The sequence below is a fragment of the Ornithodoros turicata genome, chromosome 4, assembly GCF_037126465.1.
Source record: "Ornithodoros turicata isolate Travis chromosome 4, ASM3712646v1, whole genome shotgun sequence".
Classification (NCBI taxonomy): Eukaryota; Metazoa; Arthropoda; class Arachnida; order Ixodida; family Argasidae; genus Ornithodoros; species Ornithodoros turicata.
In genome coordinates, this window is record NC_088204.1 from 17,495,710 (window position 1) to 17,515,193 (window position 19,484).

At 45.2% G+C, this 19,484-nt stretch overlaps 1 non-coding gene across 1 annotated transcript; it reads right to left on the minus strand.

Annotated features, from left to right (window-relative positions):
- Nucleotides 1-2,014: 2,014 nt before the first annotated feature.
- Trnaa-cgc (transfer RNA alanine (anticodon CGC)) lies at nt 2,015-2,086 on the minus strand. Its single transcript has one exon. It is a non-coding gene; the product is annotated as a tRNA-Ala (tRNA).
- Nucleotides 2,087-19,484: the final 17,398 nt, after the last annotated feature.

Sequence of the window (19,484 nt, forward strand, 5' to 3'; positions counted from 1 at the left end):
GATACTTTCCGTCCTTCTAATACCGCTGTAACACATGCCCTCTTCAAGTACTCGTGACGTCTGCCATTGCGTCTGCGATATAACATAACCTTGGCTTTTTGCCAGCGCAGTCGTCTTTGTGGTGGTATCGTTGTATCGTTATTATGAAGAGTAGGTCGCAGCAATGCCCTCAATTACATCCGTACATCCACAACCCAAGAAGACACGAAACAGAGAATACCCAACTTCCAAACATGAAATGGAAAATAACAATGTCCCGCCGCTTCACGTGGAACTGTGCTGAATCACATCCAGAGGCGGCTTTTCTTTACAAGGTGCCCGGAGGCCGCATCGCAAAACACTATGTTTCTACACTTTGGAGTTTTACGCAGGGACCGGAACCGAAACTGAGACCAAACCGAAAACCGCTAAAAAGACGTATTTTTTGCTGAACCGGAACTGAGCCCAAACCGAAAACCGCTAAAAACACGTATTTTTTGCTGAACCGGAACTGAACCGATCCAAAACATTTCTTTCTCGCATGGAACCGAACTGGAACTGAACCGAAAAAAATTTAGGCGGTTACCGGTTCGCGAAACGGTTCAGACGTAATGTGTGTTGTGAGAGATCGGAACTACGATATGCACAGCGGATTGAGCCGCGTTGCCAAAAAGAAAAAAAAAATCGGAACAGAAACTGAACAAAACAAAAGTACAATTCAAGTGAGGTATTTCGTAGCTATTGCGTTCATTCAGTTGTGTTAGTTTTGAGGCGGTGCTTGATTTCACCTGCTGAAGTAACATTGACCGTTGATCGGGTATTTCGGACACCAAGTATAAGTTAAAATGGCATTATAAACACAATTGTGTTGAAGGTGGTGCTATGAGGGGGGAGTCAAAGTCCTTGCTCCCAAAGGAGAAAAAGTAGCGTCTGACTGCGGGAAGGCACCGACTGGTCCAATGGGCCTGAGCCAACACTTAGGGTGCACGCTATGTAATCTCGGCACAGTTCCCATAGAAGTCGACCCAGGATGCACATTCCCCTAGAGCGTTAGTCGTGACGTTGCCCACCTCTGTGAGGCCGACAACGGCGAGCTCCTTAAGGAGCACCACCACCATGTCAGATGGCACAGTTGCGATTACGAAGTTGCTTTTGTTTCTTGTTCTTGTGAGGTTGGTGATTACCTGCCGTCCCTGAGCAGGATGTAACAGCGTGTATATGATGAGTGAACATAGAGAGTACAGTACGCTACCGTGACATTGTGCCCGAAATGCAGATCTGCAACACGCAGTGTTGCTGTGCACCCCTGCTGTGTCAACAACGACCAAAGTATATTTTTGTTCTTTGAGAATCGTAAGGACGTGTGGCAACCTGCTCAAAATTCATCTGTCCTGATATTTTGTACTGCAGAGCTGAACCCAAACCGAACCAATATGCGTGAACCTGAAACCGAACCCAATTGAAAAAATAAAAAAAATACGGTCACGATCCCTGGTTTTACGTCGTGCGAGATGACTAGGACCGTGAGCGACGAGCGGTTGGTATTGGTTTTGTGTCCAACGGTTATTAAATCCAAGCTGAAACGAGTGCACACGACAAACCATATTTCATATTTTGTCCTTAAAAGCATACTTCGGCACTGCAACATAATAACGGTAAAAACCAATCCTGGTTCCATCATCAGAAAAAATGATTTGTGACAACCTATTTGGCTAAGCTACCTGATGATGGAACCAGATTGCTTCCGAAACGTTGAATACCTTTATTATGTTACAGTGCCGGAGTGTACCTTTAAGGATTAAACGTGACTCTTCCCGGCCTCTTTGCTAGCAACACTGGAGTCGGCTCCCGTCTGCTCCCTTTGTCTCGTGGAAATGTTATCTCATTCCGAACCCGCACCAGCTTGCTGGAATAGCGCTTAGTATAATTTTTATCGAATCGTACTACCCCCATGATACGAGTAGTTTTGGTCACGCCAGATAAACCCCTACAGCAGATAAATAATAAACAACAAAATATGGAAAATAAGACATCTTGGAGGTGCCGGGGATTGAACCCGGGGCCTTTCACATGCGAAGCGAACGCTCTACCACTGAGCTACACCCCCGCGTCGCATCCGCATCCTCTGGTTTCCATCTAGAAGGACAGGCACTTTTGTTTTTATCCCACTTTATTTGTTTGTTTGTTTTTCTTTTGTTTTTCTTGTTTTTTTTTATTCCGTGTTAGTGCCGCGAAACAACTGGGGCTATGAGCAGCGTACAGATGGGGGCAGAGGGAGACAAGACAGCAGGAAGGAGTGGGTGACAGTGAGGTTATCATGTGGAGATAACTCAGTTGTCTCGAGACGTTGAGATAAATGGTTCCGACGAACAGAGAGAAATACATTTCTGACGGAAAGGTAAGCCTGACCAAAGGCGCACAGAGCAGCATGCTAGAAACATGAAGAGGCATGTGTCAAGAGCACTTGTCTCAATATAAATCGATATCCGAATGAACGTACCCAGGACAATGTGCAAACCCAACCCAAAAGGCATACAAAGCATGTTAACGATATACTATTGAAAAAAAAAATGCAAAAAGAACTTCAGTTTCTGAGCTCTAACGATGGAGGTCTAGAACTCATAGAACATCAAGGGGGCAGAGAGCGACAAATTTTTAAATACACGGGACGTTTATGTTTTCTTTTTTGTCCTGTAAAGAATTTTTATAACGAAACTATGAGAGCTACCTCCTCCTCCGACAGGATGGCCTGCCTTGCCGCATAACCAACGTGTGAAAACCCCATCTAGGTATTGTAGGCGGCTGGGTACAACAGTATAGCTCTCATAGTTTTATTATAAAAATTATGTAATTTTTTTAACCACCCTGTATTTTGATATTCGAGGGAGAAAATTGAACTGTTGAGTACGTGATTAGTGACCGAAACGCAGGCGAATAGAAGTGTGAACCATTTATTTTTATTTTTCAAGCTACGTTCCACGGAACATAGCATTGAAGGGACCATTCCTTATGTTTTCTGTTGCAATTTTATTATCTTGGAAGCAAAAAAAAGAAAAAGAAAACGACGCAATTCCCTAAGTCGGAGTGAATAAATGCACACGATGTGTGCAGATACCCGCGTTTGCGCGTGTACAGCGTTGTGGGTATACTTTATCTGAACGCTACCATGGAATAGGAACGTCGAATCCCAACGATGTCTCTTCCAAGGCGAATACAGTTCCGAAGAGCGGCTACAAAACAAAGCCAGCGCTGCTTCCATACGAAGATCCCTGTGCATATATCACGTATTATGTACGTCATATGTGCTGTATAGGTGTGTGTTCGTCCGGTTATGTACGTAGTATTCACTTCGTATTCGCTTCAGTTTTAAAATTACTGTACGCACAGCCCTACGTGACATTATAGAATACGCGGGGAACCGTGCCTTTATGCACCCATCATACGCCCCCATCGATATCACTTTAAAAGTCCCGAATTCGGTCACATTTACTCGGTTCCATAAACACATCATTTCCTCTAGGCTAATGTGTCCACCATCATCACGCAACGCATTCAACACAACTGCCAAAGCCATTACGGCTTCGTACAACGCGTGAAAATAATGTAAACAGGCGGATAGCTGCTTCATCCGGCCACGGCAATTGAACGGATCACCGACAGTCGATTTATGACACACAGTGACGGATCTCCGTTCCAATGACTCTGGAGGGTCAGACCGTCGGCTCGGCTCGCGGAAACGTCGAAGGTATTTCCCTGACCCCGACCCGAACCAGGAAATACGGCGGATACGTATTTGACATGCCTTTCGCGTTCGGTACTCAGCTGTCAAGAATTCCGTGGTTTTTACTCCACGTCAAAGTCAAATTAGTCTTTCATGCGGAATGGGTTGAAGGGCATGGCTGTCGGAAGCAAACTGAGACGTTACGTCAAAGCGTCTTCTGGTGTTGAGTGCGTTTCGTGGTGGAACAATGTGTTTTTTGTTGGGATCAGGTGTTTGCCATTCTATATGAGGAATCACGAGATGCAAATGATGCCTTTCCGAGTTTCGGTAAAACGTACTGGTAGCTCGGGTCGTTTCGTACATAAACATGCGCCCCACGCACACACAAAGGCGGTTTGCCATGCATAAACTTTACAACTGCGTTTTCTCCTGTTGCAATGTTTACATACCCGGCACAAAATCTCCTCTTCTAGGTTAATTGCAGAGGTAACATCCCGTGGTGAATCACCCCAGGTCATAGCCACGATTTATTTGCTGTTGTTGTTGATCCTGATAGGGACTTATTTTCAAGTAAAGTAGTTAGGGCGAGCTTATAGTTTATGGGCTACATCTATTTCTATGAATGCCATTCGAAAACCACCTGCCACGGAGTTGCCCAGATATATTTTCGCCAGGCCCTCCTAAAGGAGCTATGAAATTCCTGTTATAATGGTTCTGTTTTGGTCCACTATAGCGGGAGAGAGTATTGTTGACGGCAATAGCAATGGCTCAAATTATGGTCGTGTAGGTTGCTTTATTTTATAAGAGAGACTCCATGGGGTTTTTCCACTAAAGTTAAAGCAGAAAAGGGGGTGTTTGTGTCGTGCATTTGTGGCCATGTGACCCTCGGAAAGAAACTAAACATTGCAAGACGCGAAGAAGCAACACTAAATTTATTTCTGGATTACCTTTTGTGCATATAAACCCAGTCGTTTTTCCAAAAGTTTTTTGGAAGGTAAAATAATTGTAATTTATCGTAATAACTTATTTCGCCAAAGGATCCGCCCCGTCTAAGGGTACCCTGTGTTGTACCCTTATTAGAGTTGCCTACTTCCCTTTAATTTATTCAAATAAATCGCTATCGTTCTACGTGCCTGCGAACTGCCGCTCAAGTCACGCTATTTCATTCCTCTATGGTACATCGTGTCCGTATGCATTTACGTATTTTATTCTTCTTTTTTTTTTTTTTTTTCTTTCACGTCACTATGCCAGTCACATCATCCGATGCCCGGTAATTCGTGCGGGTTGGGGGTTGTGCACCTGAAGAGGAGCACAACGAACGAAGACACGCTCTTGTTTTCTTGAGTCTCACTCATGCATACTAAATGAAGCATACTACACATCCGACGTGTCAATTGAAGTTTCCCTGACTTCAAGTCCTTTGAAAGCGAGCGCTAGGCGTGCACTCCAAATTTCACACGACGCTGTGCAGATGGCGCTTGCTTAGTAACATGCGCAGAATCCCGTGTGACAGCGCCATCTCTTGACTATCGTACGATTTATCGACATTGAGTCTCTTGCAGCGCTTTTTTTTTAAACGCTCTCGTGATTAAAAACATTCTCTCAAAGCCTAAAAGTCATATTGCCTGTTGATGCCTTTTTAACAGGGTCCGACTTTTTCTGGTTAAACCCGGTTCTTCCCGAAAATACCCTCCCGAATTCCAACCACGCATCACGTTGAATCACGTGCACTATTCAGTAGCAATTTGTACGCAGGCCTGACATAAATATTATTTAATGCAACAACAACGTGTGGTGCTTCTCATTATAAATGGCCGGGTATGCATGAAATCAAACAAATCAGGAAAAAGGCGTTAATTGGCGCCTGTCTAAAGGTGCCTACCTCGGCTAATTCCGATTGTTAACGTGGTATGTATGTTTCACAATGATGACGTAGGCTAGTTGGTGCATCATCAAAAACGCGGACAATCTGGACGACAACACGCAAGGCGTAGGAGCCCTGTGTGTTGTCGTTCATGTTGTCGTTTTCGCTCCTTTGCCAAATGATGTATGTTTGCACTTTGACCAATTCACCAATGTACGCACTTTAATACTTCAGAGGCTTTCTAAGAGTTACAGAATAGCACTCGATTTTCGTCCTCGAATCCGGGAAAGGCATTTAAGGAGGCATAGAGTGTACTGTGCTTGGCGGTATAGTGTTGGCGATACTTTGTAGACCTTGTTATTAATATCAATGCTCATAATTGTTGTAACCCTTATATGCGCATTAGGGAAGAGACTTTAACAGGGAGTGTTCCCCTCTGTCTCCTCCACCCTGTTTGTACAATGTGTGTATAGAAATAAAATCAATCAACACACACACAAAAAAGTAAGACCCTACTTATAAATTGCTCACACACCGAAAATATGTCGAATTTGCTGCACGGGGTCGGTGGAAGTGCACATTGATATCGTGGACAGATTATGCTTTATCTGATATGATGAAATTAGACGTCTAATTGTTGTCGTCAAAATCTTCAATAAAATAAATTTCCAGCTAGGCTGACGTGTGTTAGGTTAGGTTAAAAACCTATAAGGTTAAAGAGCTAAATATTTCCATCTCCGCATTGAGATGACAATGGTATCAAGCATGATTCATCCGAGCTCATTGCGCACATACATGCATTGCCAATTTCCTACAGTCTTTCCTTCTACCGCTTGTGCTTTCATGTTATACGAAGGGGCAGTGAAGTTTTTGCGCTTAGAAGGCTTACAAAAAGGAATGGAAAATAAAGAAACGCAGAAAAATAAAGTACGCAGCACTGCAACTTCAATTAGCTAAACTTGCGTAAGTTGTTATAGGTTCCGTCCTTTCGCAGTTTGTTGTATGTATTTATTGTATTTATTCTGCCATAAATGGAACAGCATGCGAAAAAAGTAAATATACGCTTCACGCGCGAAATATTTTTCTGTCCAAGACGTGTGCGGGGCGGTTTGTCTTACTTGTCGCGGAACTGGCTCGGTACAGTTTTTTTTTTTTTTTTCTGTCAATTGTTATCGTCTTGTAACGCCATCCATTAAGGGGCGTTTGTGGTACGACACGGACTGCCCGCATCTCAACAGAACGATACAAAAGTCGCCTGCTGTGGAATGCACATTAAAAAAAAAAAAAAATCCCGCACAGGTCTGCCTTCTGCTATACGATCCCCCACGAACATGACGCACTTTTTTTGGGGGGGAGGGGGTTATACAATGTCACAAAATGTGGGTACCACAACGACCGAGTAAATGTGCATTTTTTCTCCCTTCAGAGCAATACAGACAAGGAAGTCAGAAGCCAATCCAGTGAAATACTCTAGCCAATACCTTTCACAGGGGATCATTCGAGAGACCCAGGCCTAAAACGACAACTATGGCTAAACGGTAGGTATGTACGTATTCGTCAGAATTTTTTTCAGGTGTCGCTCTAACACAAATTTCAGCATCTGGTGAAGATGCTGGCTGGATGATATTAGCATGGCTTTACGAACTTTGCCCCCAATCACTTGTCCCACTTACTGTGGTTCACTTTCTTTTCTTGGACCTCATCCAACTCTGCAGTGTCCGCATTAGTAGTCCGGCTATCCAGGGCACCACACAGGTCTTGAAGCACAAACACAACCAGGTCTGTCTCCTCGTGGAACACCCTCTGCGGCGTCCTCAGTAGTACTCCAGCGTTCCGTCCAGGTCCGATACCCAATCAATGAGGCAAGAACAGAGCACACGCAGTTCACAGTGACCGAACAGATGGATGGGCCGTGCAAACGTGACGTCGACCCCGGTCAGCGTTCGAGCTTGCCGCCGGAAGTGGTGACGTCGCCATGCTGGTAACCAATGGGACATCGACCGGAAGCGCGGTCGCTCGTCCTATTCAAGCGTGCGTTGCAATAAAAGGGACGCTACACTGTGACATTTCCCTTCCTCCTCGCCTGGTTGGGACCTTATGTGAATGTTATAGAGAACGGCAAAATGGGAAGGTTTACTCCGATGGAGGTGTGACGTGCACTCATGGTAGAGGGCGAAGTCACTGCCAGTTTCACTTTCCGAGTTGGGCACACGGGGTCAGTGGATCATGTGTCATGAAGTAATGTTCTTCTGTGTCACATGTAGGAAATGCAACGTAGTAACGTATAGCACACCCATTTGAACATTAATTACTTTACTGGAGTTGCACTGCAAACACGCACTTTCCATCGGTTGACATCTAACCTGTATCTTTATGTGAAATCACATGTACTCGTAGAGGCTACACAGACAAATAAAGCTTCAAGGAACGCATACCAAGAAAATACCATTCATATCGTTTCCAGCATTATTTGTATTCTTTATTTGATTACATTTCATTTCTGTGCAAGGTTTGTAATACCCGGTTGCGTATAAACCCTGACCGATACAGAACGGCGGCGACAGCAACACAAATCCCCCCAAAAAACGGATGAGTTGCTGTACACTAGTTTGACGCGATGCAGTAAACCAAGGCAGTGGCCATAGTCGTAGCCATAGCCACAGTCTTAACACGACATTGCCATGTGGCTATACGACCATGTGACGTCAGACTAAGTGAGCTTGTGCTTTTTTTTTTTTTTTTCTTATTGGATTCAGCCAGTTCCGCTGTTTCTTAGTCAGAAAACATTAGCTCTCATTTGACAGCGTTGTGATGTTACGAAGTGGTCAGTGTCTGAGTGGTCAGTTCTCAGCTAAAGTATTGTCCCCGTTGCCGTGTAGCGCACTTCTCACCAGGACAAGGGGTCTGGAGCATGCGCTCAAGACAGGTCACATTCAACTGCACTCTAAAAAAAAGAGGGGGAAGGGGGTAATGACAGAACCTGGTCGCCGTTGCTGGCCGCACAGAAGTGAGCAGCGTCACGACCATAGCAAAAAGAAAAAAAAAAACTAGTGGAGGGTGAATGGTGGAGATGCGTAGCGGGTGCGTGAGTCTTTCGGGGAGTGCAAAGGGCTAGAGGGGTCGTTGAGCAAGACTCGCCTCCTGCAGAAAGAGAACAAGGTTTCTTGCTTTAGCGGAAAACGTACGTAACTTCATCACATATAATAGCACGCTCCTAGCCAATCACCATCCCGAATGACATCGCTCTGCCCCTTGAATGGCTAAAAACGGGAAGGGTACGCCTTTTTTGGAACACTTACGTATAGTTAAAAAAAGGCGTACGCCCCTTTCCACAAATCGGGAGTGTTAAAGTATCATTCTGTGCAATGGTGGGCCTTCACCGTGCTATGTAGTGAAGTAAGTGGTCCTTCACTGCTTCGTGTTGAAAGTAGAAGTTCCAAGTGGAATAAAATCTTACGCCTGCAGCCCCTTGCCCACTGCTGACTGCCTTCTACGGCAACAGTCCTATAGAGGAACACTCTTAAAAATGAAGTTCACCGCATGGCACGCTCCTAGCCAACCATAATCTGGAATGATATCGTTACCTGCCCTGATTTGTTGAAAACGGGAGGCGTACGCCTTTTTTGTGACAATTATGAACAGCGTAAGTGTCACAAAAAAGGCGTACTCCTGCCATGGGAGAGATAGTGGATGAATGATGATTGCGATGATGTGAATGATGGTGATGATGTTGGCACAGAACAAGACTGGTATGGAGTGAAATGCGGTGCATAACATACATTCACAGGCATACGCATTGTAAGTTCTGTTTTTAAGAGAGAAATGTCACCGAACTGTCTGGTCCACCAAGAGACTGTATAGCGTTATTGTCCGAAAACGTCACGCAAAAAAAAAGATAGAAAGAAACCTTTCGCTCTCTTTTTAAGGCGACAAAACTAGGCTTCGCGCACAGCAATCAAAAGACGAGCGCTCGGACAACACCCTTTAGTCGCTGGTTTAAAAAAGACAGAGTGGTTCCGCCCAGGATATGCGTGTCCATGCCATATTCTATTTCGCCATGTCTGCCCCCATCCTGTAGCATTGCGGAGTGCAAATAACGAATAATGGAGGCAAAAGAACTCTTGCCTTATTATCACGCGTCACTAGTGCGTAACCATGGAGATTTTTTTGTCCAATAGGATTATTTTGGAGGTGAGTAGCACAGAGCGAATCTATGGAACAAACGATTAGGAGCGTCTGGGTGACAGTCCAAGGTTGATATCCGTCGGAAATTCGGTTATTGTGCTGGTGGAGCATCGAACTGTGGGTAGTGGAGGGAATTGTAGTATAGCTGGGGAGATAACGAGGTCTGGAAAAGCAAATAAATGAGGTGGCATGTGCGGGTGACAGATCGAATGGAATGTCACGGCCGGACCCTGTATGCGGGGTGTTTGCTTTAACGTGTCCAGGAATTATATTTAAAGCAAGCGATAAAGGAAAAGCAAGTGGTACTTTTCTGCTACTTGAGTAAGAAACGGGTACTGCTTCACTAGTAGCACCCGCTTCTTAGTCAAGTAGCTGAAAAGTAGCGCTCGTTTCTCTTTTATCGCTCGCTTTAAATAAACTTTTTGGACACGTTAGAGCAAACACCCTGTATATATTCTCGACTGTTTTTCTTTTAGGGATGGGTAACATACACTTCCGTTGCTTTCTTGCTGCAAACACCTAATAAAAAGATTCTGTCAGAATCTTTTTGTAGGGTCTTCGTGAAGCCTTGCTATTCCTTCAAGAAACATTGAAAGCCTCAAACGAAGACCTCATATTGTGGGCTAATAAATGCAGTATACGAAGTGCCGTCCGGACCAAGCAATCGGCCGAACCTGCCACAGAGGTAAATCATTCATGAGGTCGGCCATCGAGAAGTACATGTCGGGACACTTAACCGAGGGGGCCACTGCAAGTTGTGCTCATAACAAGGATTCGTGGTTCTTGAATGCCGCGTTGTTTGCTGTCGCAGATCCATGACGTAAGGCACAGACGACGCCCAACTGTTTTTCACTGGCCCAAAGCAAGAGCCCACTGCTTGGGAGTCCTTACCGCGGCTTTGTGCAGAGTTCTCCGGCGTTTTCTTTTCTTCTTTTTTTTAAATATGGTGTTCATGCAAGGCTTGGCCCAAAAGGAAGAGGGGGAATACCCTAATCGTTGGAATCTATATTGGATTCGATGCTTTTCAAAAATTTTGTTAATGATGCTAATATTCGCGGAGATGGTGGTACTGTACTTTTTTCTGTACCGTCGGGTACCAACATATATTTCTCGCATTCGAGTTTTGGTTCCAAGTTTGCCCTTTGGTTAGTTGCAAATAAAATGCACTCTAGGACGTAAAATTTACATATCTATAACAACAACAACAAATGCACTGACGTTTACGAATGGGGAAATTCGCCACATAGAATGAGTAGAGGAAGCGTATTTTTTTAAAGAATGCCATCGGGCTTAAGAACGAGAATATACAGCTAACAACCCACCATGCATAACAATGAAGATAAATTGCTACGCAGCCAGCCCATAATCAATACCATGTTACAACGTACACGTTCGAGTTTGACAGGAACTGGGCAGTCCCTGAACTTTCCGTCTCGCAGAACGTCCAACGCCCCTCCTGTTCATTTTAATTAAAGCTCACTCTCCCTAAGCGAATCCGGTCGAAATGCACTCATAACGAGCGTTCCCCGGACTGCGTATCCTGCACTCTTATTTATCGTTTTTATCGTTGCCACAAGTGCAATGCCACCTGGTAGTGCAGCCAAGCTTCATTTGTATTTGGGCGGACCAGTCGGCATTGTGGTGCAGCAAACCGTAGCCTTACCAATCGCCGTTCTAATCTCTACTGACGTGACTATGTCCAGAACAAAAGTGTGCATCAGGGGACATCGTAAGTTCCGTCATCGGGCTCCAAGCCCGTACAGAGCTCATAGTAGGCTTTGGTGGTCATAATGCAAATTCTATGCGCAGTTCGAGCGGAGGTATACTATGGTCGTGTTTAACTTAAGAAGGGAAGGAAATCTAGTTCGTCAGCTCTCAAAATATTACTGCACCGCAGATATGATGGGTTTCCTCCTTGGTATGAGAGAGCCCAAGCTCCTTCCTGCGCCAGATGATAATGTAATCCAATCATGTTCCATCCCTGTATCCATCCCTGTAATCCATCATGCTCACTCTGCTTCCGTATTGCGTGTTAAGACTGACCGCATGACACTAATGGCGAATTGGGGTGGTGATTTCGTGGCAACAATGCCTAGCGCTCGGAAATTGCTAGGTCGGCATCCGAGCTGGATCACGTGACCGTTGCCACCCGACCATGAGTGGCAGGAATCTAGCGGTTTTAATCGTTTGGATCACGCCGCTAGAGGCATCGCGGCCGCTTCTTCGGGCTCCGTCGTCTGCTAGGCCACGTGAACTACGACGTGTGGGCCAATGAGGTCCCTCGCCACCCTGGTGATGCGGATGCGATGCCACCGAATATAGTAGGGCAATCCTCTGCCCGGTGGAAAAAGTGCTAGCTGGCAAATTCCTGGCGCTGGGAAGGCGCCACGTGAACATGCTAGATCTGACAAAACTGGCGAGAAAAGGCGGGATCTGGCAGAAACAGTTGCCATGCACGAAATGACAGCCCGAATTCGCCATAAGTAACTATACGCAACGGCAGAAAGTGCGCAACCCTACTGATGGCGCATGGTGGCGCTGCAGGATTTCTGCTAGCTGGTGCGCTATTGCGTCTCCTTGTCTCCAACGGCGTATGTATGGTTTACCAGCTAGCTCAGTTGACCAACTATATAGTTAACCAGTATATAGTTGACCAGCTAGATTTATTTTTCTTCTTAAGTTGAACACGACCGTAAAGTCGTTGCAATTCGGCAATGCGTTCCAATTCAGTTGACACCATGCCCTACAAAGCACTGTTCACCTTTCTGGACACTGAAGGACTTCGGACACTTAGTGAAAGAAAGAGGGGACTCCGACTTAACGTAACAAATAACAACTTTTGGATTATTTTCACGCTTAGTGAATATATCGGATTTGCCTCGAAATATCTCTCGAATTTCTTAAATTATTTCATGAATCCCTTTGCCTAACCTAGGCCAGCGGAAAGCATAATCCGTTAAAATGAACAGAGAGCGCGGATTTCTTACGTCCCGACCCTAGATTACCGGGGACGCATGCTTCACCAGTGCCCGGAAGATTTTAAAGCCGTGGTCTTAAATAACGGCACATCGACATATTCTCGTGACCATTCATACTCCAGCTGTAGGCTATAGATCTTACAATTTGCGCGATGGGTCTCGCCTCGCGCATGCGCGTTGGAGGACGGATCTGGGCACACAGGGAAAGTGATCACGTATAGCCTTTGCCAATGTCCTGCACTGGTACGGCGGCCGGCTCTCGAACAGGAAAAGTCGGGGATTGGAACACATTCAAAAAGCTGTAACATAATTTTATGAGGGAAGGAAACCGCAATGCACTTTCTGTCCGCGAGCAGAAATTTTTGCACTTAGTCTGCACTTTCTTTGTGGTAGCTTTGCTACAGAAAGGAAGCACTAAGCTCATGGAGATATCATGTGCCGGTATTTCAAACTACGACGTACTAGATTATAACGACCATGTCGTAATCGGCAACCCCTATGGGGAACCCGTCCGCACGATCCGCTAGGGGCGCTACTCATCGGCCCGCGAGATCTGCATCATGATTGCACAATGAAAATTTGAATTTTGAACGCGCAGGAGCGGACGTACGAGTACCGTAGCGGACGACAGCAAGAGCTCCTATGAAAACGCGTAGAATGATGATGATAGTCAACTCCAGAATGAAACATCTTCCGTGGGACATCCACGGCTTGTACAAAAATACGAAGATAAGCTGAAGTCCAAAGTATTGTAGTAGTTGAGGATATAATATCCGGGCCAATGAGTAGCGCCACCGCTATAGCTTCCAAATGCGGCGCTGGGAAGGGGTGCCTATGACATGGTCGTTATAATCTAGTAGGTCGTGTTCCAAACATGGAAATAATTGGGGTTGCCCGCGTCGTGTGAACCGTGAAGCAAAGCTTCGATTGGGTTGCAGAAAAGACTGTGCATGCAGGATCAAATAGGAAGTACTATCTTATTCCCCACATCACCACAAGAAATCGGGTAGAGTATCGCCCCTGGCGATGGAACTCCCCATTCATAATACTACAATAAAGTTGTTGTTGTATCTTAAACGGCTTCATGTGTGCTGGATAGGAACAGAAAAAAGGCATTTATTTTCACGCAAATTCGGCGGGTGTTTATTGGCATTGATTTCGCATAGAAATGTTTGCCTTTTCAGCAGTAATATGTAGACGAAAAATAAATGCCCGAGTTCGCGTGGTAAGAATATATTACAGGAAAAAGTACACGGGTTGGTTAACGGCAGAACGCAAATGATTTTTTTTAAAGTCACGCCATTTATTTGTTATATGGATATTGATTAAACATAATTTATTAAACAGATACGTTCTACGGCACGTACTGTTTGCATAGAGACACTATCTATCCAAATTGCGCAAAACACCAAATATCAAATCCAAAACGGTAATCCTATATAATTGTATGTAGACTGACGGGGGGGGGGGGTATATTTATTAGAACAAAGAAAAAAAGGTCAGCCAAACGAGACGTCGGCTTGCTATTCCGCTAAAAGCGGACTTTTCAAAAGATGCCGAATTTGCAAAAATACATTCACCAGGTGTTTTTCGGCATTTAAACGAGAAGCCCTAGTTATGTACATGCTACATGTCGCGCTCTTGCAATTCTGCTTGCAATTCATACTGCTTCTAGCATCTTATTCCCGTCAAGGCGCAACACCATGATTGTGGATTCGAGGGCTTGCCACACCTTGACTGTATAGCGACCGCTAGCTACGAATTTGGCTGAGCTTCGGTGTTGTTTGCATGCAAGTAGCTGTGCGCAATTTTTTCCGTGGACAGGAAGCAGGCATGGTCAGCTATCCAGGTCTCGTTGCAGACAAAAAGACAGGCGCTTCTGTTGTGAATAGGTGAGCTGCGCTTCATACGCAGACATTGTCGACTGTAGCCTGCGTTATATTCCAATGTGGGTCATTCGTTGGAAGACCACTTTACAAAGCATTCTTTCGGGGTCAGATATGTAGGATAAATTACGCGGTGATGTTTTTAACTTTGAGTCATCTGCTTGCCGCGATGTTTCGAAAATGTTCATTGATTTATTTCTTGATTTATCTAGATTGAGCTCCATTTGGTCGTTTTGCAAACGAAACCTTGAAACGGTGTCACTTTGGATGGTACCGTGATTTTTGCGTGTGTCTTTCTGTTGGTGAGTAATTTATAAAACACTTAAATATTACAAAGCGCACAGAGAATTTTGACGAGCATAAATAACACGATGAAATAAGTGATATCCAAAGTCGTACCAGATGAGCTTTCTCCATGTGCCGAGAAGACAAATGTCCTAAATTGTACTTTGTTGTTTTTTGAAATAACTTAAAACTCCAACGTATGCCACTTGAGAGTCTGTGTCGTCTATCTTATCGATTTTAGTATGTCGAACGATTGCCAACATGTCCAAGGATGTGTTTTAATAACAAGTTAGCATTCTCACCGGTGCCCACAATTTCCTCCACAAATCAAACAGTGACATGTGATATGCCGGTGTTGCATTCTCATTTTCAGCCAAAGGGTGCAGTTTTGTGAAACACAAGTGCTAAGAAATATAGGGTTGAGCGTGGAGCACGAAACAAAATTGCCCCATTTTCTGTTGAAGAACTTTTTTGTTGTTGTTGATTTTTTTATAAACCAAATAAACAAAACAGAATTGTGTACGAATCACATTCACAAGCAGTACGGTGGATACGGCACTTACGGTGCGTTAGCGCCATCTGTTCGAAGAGTGGTGAACGTTGTTCGGCCGCTCAGCCCGTCCACGCTGGTATAGCGCCATCACGTGTTTAGAATGAGAACTATAAGCGACATTTTCAAGCTCATGTGTGTTCGACGGCACAGACCACACAGCGAAGTTTATGATTAATAACGGCATGCGTGTTGATTAGCAACAGTTTGTACCCATACTGTTCACACTAAGACGCTACAAAAAACAAAGTAAACGTGCAACTTAGCCGAAGGTTGCGTTAAATACCCGAATAGAAACAGCCTGAACGGCCGGGGGTTTGTGGCGTGCCTCTGTAATCCAGCTGCTTGGAGGCCTGGTCCAGTCGGACGGGTTGAGATCGGGAGTTCTGGCTCATGTTGACCCATGTTGACCGGGTGTCCGCGCTAAGCTGGGCGTCGATATGGAAACCCTAGGGGAGCCCGGGGTTGCCAGGTCGCCTAAGGAGGAGAGAACCGGTCCAGGGCGGAAACGCAGCAGGCAAAATCTCCCGCGTCCTGCAGTAGTGGGATCGCGCCCGTGAATGGGCGGCATGGGACAGCTCGGTCAATACATTCGGACCTGGATCTTTTTTTTTATTTTTTAAATAACTTGTTGCCGCAATATTTTCTGTTGTGTTTTGCAAATTAAATTCGATTAATTTTGAGGGCGCAAGGGTACTTACGGTGGAAGTGAAAAGGCTGGTGGAGAAAACAATGTGTAAACTGGGCAGTGTCAAAATTTCTCCTTCCCTAGAGTTCTTAATTTATCGCTCTCTATCTTGGTCCCTGACCCTGAATTTTGTCCTACCGCATTGCGAACAGTCCCCAAAATTTCGCATCAACGGTCATGCATCTACCCTTGAAAAGGATTAATGGTCGTGGAAAGGTATTTATAGTACTCAAAAGAACTAATCTTGCTGCTTTTCTCTCACTCTCTTGGAGTGGGGGGGGGGGGGGGGGTACTTTCCTTCAATCCTTCTTTCCTTTATTTCTGTTTTTTTTTTTTTCAGTGCAGTCTGTATTCTGTTGTTCCAACACTTGTTTGTACGTCTCCTGCCACGTACGCAGCATACTACAGCATGCATACTGTCGTACTTATAAAGAAAGAAAAGAAAAAAGGAATGATACAGTGGCTCCAGAAAGAAGCCAATAATAAATAATATATAAAGAGAGAGAGAGAGAGCTTTGAGAAGCGTAATTCCGTGGTGAATCCCAGTTTCTTGGCTAATTCCTCTTGGCAATTAAAATGGTCCTTTACGGCGAATTACAATTGCGTAGCAGGACTGTAATAATTCCACAGAAACGACCGTTAATCCCTCTGCGGCTGTAATGTGTAGATCGTGCAGAGACTCGGTGAGCGGATACCATAATCTCCGTCTTCGTCACTCTGTGCCAGATATATTGCGCTTCCAACTGCAACTCCGCAGTCGCCAGCCTGTTTTCCCTTGTAACTTATCGTGTTAGCCTTGCCACATATAAACGCGCTTTGGCCCCGAGATTATCTAATCGCCCTTAATGAGTCCACGCAGCAACTCGATGTTCGCAATGTGTCTCGTACGTTTATGATGCGAATGTAGGGAGCCTGGCAGTGCCATAAATTTTGTACGGATTTCAACGTAGAAAAGGGGTGTTTGTGTAAAGAAACACCTGTTTTGGTTCCACAGGCTCGCTTGAAAGGGGCAGGTGTTGTAGGGGGAAGGTACGGTCAGCCTGCTCTGAAGTGGCGGTTCGGTACACCTAGGAGGGGCGTGGGGGTGGGAGAGGGAGGGGAGAGATGATGGTGGCACAGGAGAGGGAGCGGCGTGTAAACCCTCTTGCTCTAGGATTTGGGTAGTCCAAGAGAACTATATATACCCACCACAGAAAACATGCGAGCACCCCTCAGTAGTCTTCATTGGGATGCTCCCTGTACCACGGTAACCGCCAGGATTATTGACGAAGTTACCCCATGCCAATCGAAAGGTGCAATGAATGCGGTGGAAGAAGTGTTTGCGCAACACCAATCTGAAGGGGTGAACGAATGCCTGCCACTGATGCACTTGAAAGTTCGTTCAGTAGTTGATTATCACGGTGGAAGCAAATATAGCAACGCCGCTTGGTCTCCACAACTCCTTGTAATTTCAAAATCGATTAAAAAAGATAACGGTAAAATCGACAACAGGAAACACTGGATCCCCAAATGGCGAGCATGCCAGATGATAGCAGACACTTCGTAGAACCTCGTGGAGCTGTTTGTGGGCACGCTTCTGATTCTTTCGTTCGTCACTTTTGCTGCAACAGGTACTGTCGTCTGCTACTGCCCGCCATGTATTTTTGCATCACAGGTTTCGACATTTTGCCCTGCGGGAGTTCTCTCAAATTTCTTATCGCTTTGAAATAAACGGGCGTTGAGACCGTGTTTGTGTGTGTCTGTTTTCGTCCCTACCTCGTCTCGGATTTTCAAGTCATGGGGCGTTGTTCTTTGTCGCACAAGCTGCTCCTATTGGTCCGTATTCATGTTGCGTCACTGCGTCACAGCAGTGAACCACTACGCTAACTACGCTCGAGAACGTTGTTTGCAGAAACAGCGACGCCAGTGAACACAATAAGGAACTCGTCCAAGGAGAAAGTCCCTGTGGGGGGAGAGCGTTCCTGTACCGAGAACACGTCCTTGAGACGGTGCGCATACTTTCCTTATCAGGTGACATCGCCCCTTTAAAACAAAACACTGAAAGTATGAGATGTCTATTCAAGGTTCCCATTACGGCGCAACCTTCCGTCTGCATAAATAACTTCGTACTCATAAGGAAGCATCCCTCGTGAGCTCCGAACGAATGCGTTGTTGTTTCGTTCTCGAACAGAAAGGTGCGTAAACATGAATAATATTAATGACTCGAAAGGAAAAAAAGAAAAAGTAGGATGGGTGGATATTGCTTCTTCATATTGGACATAACCCTTACAGGTCATTTACTGCCATCAGTTTCAATTGTTTTTATTTTTTTACTCGCTTGTCCCTGTCTGGCTTGTAGTCCACTGAGGCGCATATACGTAAAGCAGTCCAGTACACAGTCAAAATAAAACGTTTGTTCGCGATAAAGAAGGAACAGGAACCAGGCTAGTGAACATGTGAATAGTGGATTTCTGAATAGCGCACATGTGCATAGTGAATAGCGAACTTGCGAGTAGAGCATATGAGCAAGTCGGGAGACGAGTTCAATTTCTCCTCTCTCTCTCTCTCTCTCTTTCGTTACAAACAAAGAGCAAACACCTTAACAGGATATGAAGCCACTGTCCTATCCTCTCGAGGGCATGCAGAAAGTTACAATTGTACATGATTAAGATTTTGGTTCCTTCGTGATCCTCGTCGACGGGTCCATCCAGCCATGGCAGAGCTATTTGAAGATGCTCTCGGTGGTGGGGGAGGACCTCGATATTCCCGGTTGCGAAATCCCCGATCTTGAAATTCACGTTCTCGAAACAAGGGTAAGAAAACTACCTATGGAGGTAGCCCCTTCTCGAAACAAGGGAAATCAAGGAGAGTGCTCGATTGCTTTGTAAGACGATATGTCAGTGTTTAAAAACATGACATCGCTATTTAACCGCTGTAATTCATGGGATTTCGATGTATGTCCAAGTCGTTTTAGCGAACGAAAGGGTAAGCTTGGACTCAGGGGGAGGAGGGGGGGGTAACTTTGTGTAGGAGATAACGAAATGGATTGCCTATTTGGAAGCAACACACGGTATGTCGCACTGCGACAAGCAATTCATGAACACCGACGCTTCAAAACCATAAGCGTGCTGGTTTTCTGTTTACGACAAAGGGCAGTCCGCAACACGATGCTTCCTCGAAGCGATTATGCCGATGTTGTTCGTACATTGCGAAGCTGCTTTCGGTTTTCCTGACTGGCGTCATCCCACTTGAGCTTGCAACAGAGATCTTACCAGGGGTGGGTGTGCGGTTACGCCTTATCCTAAACTTAGTCTCTCTCTCACTCTGTTATGGGTTTAGAGTATAGAACACAGTGGAAAAGAGTGGTCT